Below are 4,164 nucleotides of genomic sequence, written 5' to 3'. Positions count from 1 at the left end.
TTGGGAGGAATTTTAGAAGTAAGGAGCGCACTACATTCTTTGGTCAAAGCAACCGTCTCAAACTCGTTCACCCTTCTCTTTTTATGCAAAATGTCTTTCAAAAATTTAACATAGCTTGACATTTGCTCGAGAGCTTTTACCAAAGGTATGTTGATGTGGTGTTGTTTAAAGATGTCCAAAAACTTCTTAAATTGCTCATCCATATTTTTGCTTTTCATTCTTTCTGGACAAGGTAAGTTCTGCAAATCTGGAGTTGGTTGAACAGATCTGGTCGGTTGGACAGTGGGCACAATCTTCCCACTGTCGGGTTTTTCAACAGAGAGTTGCACATTACTGGAAATTGAAACAGGGACTGTTTTCTGGACAGAAACAGATTTTTGAGTTTCTTTCGTGGAATGACTCAAAATTGGAAATTTTGACATATCAAACGCGTGTGAAACCTCGTTTTGATGTGTCGGTTCTTCGACGGTTTCATATATGTCATCATTGACTTTTGAACTCTCCTCACTCAACACGGTCACGGCTTTGGTATGTTCTTTACCCTTCGGGGTTTCCGTGTCATTAGGCAAAGTTCCTAAAGGTCTACCCTTGAGATCGGTGGCAAATTGGCCGAGTTGGGTTTCGAAACTCCTTAACGTTGCATTGGCTTGGTTTATAAAACCTTTAAGTAATGATTCGAGTGAACTATTACCATCCGATGCATTTTGCCTAGGCATGTGTGAGTATGAGGATTGTCCATTTTGGTAATTGTGCGAAGCACCTTGCCCATATCCCGGGGGATTTTATGGCCGATTTTGGACTTGAGTAACCCCGGGGGTTGAAGTCCAGGATTTCTGGTCCAAGAAAAATTAGGGTGATTCCTCCAATTTGAATTGTATGTGGGAGAAAATGAGCTATTTCTAGCATAACTCCCGATATAATTCACCGAGACGGGATTTTCGGGGCAAGATTCATAAGAATGGCCCTCACCGCAAAAGACACAAGATTTAGACATAGGTGGGTTGGACATTATGGATTGAACTTGATTATTCTCTCCATTCAAACGTAAATTGTTTTTAACCAAATTAGTTAAAGCTACAATTTCAGCATTTAAAACAGAGATGGCATCAATTTCATGGATACCTGAAGCAGACTTAGAAACAACAGCACGAAGATTTGACCATTCCGTATTATTATTTGAAATTCTTTCCAGAATGTCATGTCCTTCGTTATAAGTCTTAGCTGTAAACGCTCCACCGGCCATTGCGTCAAGAATAATATTAGCGGAACTTGAGAGGCCATTATAAAATGTCTCCAATTGAATGCAATGAGGGATTCCGTGATGAGGACATTTCCGTAGAAGGTCCTTAAATCTCTCTCATGCATCCGAAACCGCTTCATCTTCTTCTTGTCGAAACGTCATAATTTCATTTCTAATTTTTATATTCCTCGTCGGAGGAAAGTATTTTTTTAGAAATTTTTCCGCCAAATCATTCCAAGTTAGGATCGAGTTTGGTGGTTGAGAATTTAGCCATGCTTTAGCTCTATCCTTCAATGTGTAAAGGAAAAGTGTTAAGCCTAAGTCTTCTTGTGTAACTCCGGGAATTTTAAAATGATCCGTCATTTCGATAAAAGATTTTAAATGAGAGTGCGGATCTTCCGACGATAATCCCCCAAACTGACCCATTGCGGAAATCATTTGGAACATTACGGGTTTTGGTTCAAAAGATGTGGCTGTCATTTCGGGCCTACCAATTCCCATGACCAACTGACCGAATTCGAGAGTTGCATAGTCCCGTATGCCTCTATTTTTATCATCGGCAATATTAACCGTGGCCTCCCTTGGAGGTGGATTATCCCCCATGGTTTGGTTACGATTATTTCTACATCTTTTACGTCTCCTAATGGTTCTTTCTAATTCAAGATCAAGAGGTAAAAGTTCACCGTATTGTAGCCTTGGCATACAACACGGGAAGTACGAGTGAAACAAAAGAACAAGGCTCAAATGAAAAATCAATATCTCAGGATAAAAATAGTGTTACCTTCCCTGGCAGCGGCGCCAAAAACTTGACAGGGTTAGGATCGTTCGTGTTCTCCTAGTAGGCAGAATGTCCCCACAGTGGCGGTGCAAGAGCACGCCGACACTATGATCGCTTGCAAGTAATAAAGTGGTACAAAGTACCGAGATCGTTCCCATAGAGAAGGTAGAGATTTAGAGATTTTTCATGAACTTCTTGCACGAGTTTCAAGATGTAGAATAAAGTTGGATTTTTGTTTATAAAAAGACCGAAATAGGACCGACTAGCTAATTAACGAAATAAACTTCTAATATTAAATGATGGGCATGGGTGCAAGTGTTGCTTAAGATAAAATTAACAATAAAATGGTTAGACTTTTACGAGTTGTTTATAAGAGTTCCGATCTCTCGAAAGTGAACTTTTATAACCGGGCCTCATAAAATTCAACAAGGTTTTTACGTTTATCACTTCGGAACTTGCCGATCTAGCTAAAAAGTAAAAGGAATGCGATTCTTACCCAAATCTCTTTGTGTAAAAATACCTATTGCTTAACCCCTAGCTAGATGCATGCAAAATTCATATCTCCGCGTAATTATTCAAAGACCCTCTCGAGTTCATTGTGCATCACTTAAGCCGTATTTTGGATCTGCCCATCTCTGGGTCTAAGATCTAATATTAACACTTCAAAGTGATCAGCTTATCCGCATTTTAAGCACCGTCTTAAGTGACCAAGTTACGAAGTGATAAAAGATAAAAATACTCAAATATTATATAAACATTCTAAGTTAAACTCACACCCACACCCATACAAGTAATTTAGCTAGACATAACAAAAGTAATTAAGGACATAAAATAATCCTGAAATATAAATTGCATTAATGTAAAACTAAATTACAAGTACAAGGAAGTAAAATACTAGAAATTAAAGACATAAATTAAAAAGCATAATATTAATTACTAAAAGAGAAGAGACACGCTTAAAGAGTAATGTCTTCAAAATGGTGTTGGGCACACCTCAAAATGGCTCTCCCAAGCCTCTTTATATAGGGGAGAGGAATGGAGGCAAGGACACTCAATCATTACCTTAAGGGTAATTAGTACAAGGTTAAGAAAATACAAAAGAAAATAAAATAGAAGAAGGAAGACAGCTCATATACAGCTGTAGAAAATATCTGGAGGAATCTTCAAGCTACACGTTTCCCAAGAAGCTGCAACAAAGCTGGTAGACTTCTCACAGTGGTGCCACAGTGGGTAGCGCTGTCAGAAAAATACAGGTTTTTGGAATAATACCTCTTCCTTTGTGTTTCATCATCTTTTTAAAACTTTTTGGAATAAAGGATAAAAACAAGAAAATTGTGTATTTAATAATAGCAAAAAGGGAGGAAATAAATAGGAAATAACTCTTAAAAATAAGAGTTATCACCCCTCATCAAACTAAATACCCTTTTTTGAATTTTTTCCCCTTATGATCATGCAATGTGCAAAAGGAAAGACATTTTCAAGAGTTTTCTTCCATAAAAGACAAGTGATTTAGTTGTTTTTGTACTTTTTATGGGATTTTGTAGCCTATAGAAGACTAAGTTTACAACATCATTCTAGCACCTTTCTTTTCCACATTATAACACAAGACCTTAAAGCCAAATCTACAAGTTCTACTTGTTTCATATATAATCTTGTCTACCCAACAGTATTGAAAACACAACACTACTTAACCATGTAACACATATACCACAGTTTCAATGAAATGATATCCAAATATTTACAGTCAAAAAATAATGGGATACCCCTATTATTTCAAAAGTTATTTAATCAAGTAAGTGATGGATACCCCAATGTTCAATTTATTTTAGATTTGTCAAGAACTGTTTTTTAGTAGCACATGAAACCACATTATTTTTATCATAATGTAACACAACATCTTCAATGCAAGAAAGTTAAAGGAAAACCAAGCATTGACATTTTTCGAAGTTAATTTCCAAGGTTCAATATTGCATACATATTTAACAGTTTCATTGAATGCAACCTAAAAGCATTAGGAGTTCCCTGTTAGTGTAAAGGTATACCCCTCATCACACTAAATATCCATGTAAAGATGGGATTTAAAATTAAAATATTAGGGATAGTAGTATTCATGTTTCAGGACAATTTCATTCTCTTTTTGAACTTG

General features: G+C 36.7%; 1 non-coding gene across 1 annotated transcript; it reads left to right on the top strand.

Moving 5' to 3' along the window:
• The first annotated feature begins 1,313 nt into the window (after positions 1-1,313).
• Positions 1,314-1,420, top strand: LOC112504966. Its single transcript, XR_003068302.1, has one exon. It is a non-coding gene; the product is annotated as a small nucleolar RNA R71 (small nucleolar RNA).
• Positions 1,421-4,164: the final 2,744 nt, after the last annotated feature.

Source organism: Cynara cardunculus, unplaced genomic scaffold (genome assembly GCF_001531365.2).
Source record: "Cynara cardunculus var. scolymus isolate 2C unplaced genomic scaffold, CcrdV1 Un_Scaffold_7575, whole genome shotgun sequence".
Lineage (NCBI taxonomy): Eukaryota > Viridiplantae > Streptophyta > Magnoliopsida > Asterales > Asteraceae > Cynara > Cynara cardunculus.
Note: the sequence above shows the minus strand (reverse complement) of the source record. Positions and strands in the feature narration are given on the sequence as shown.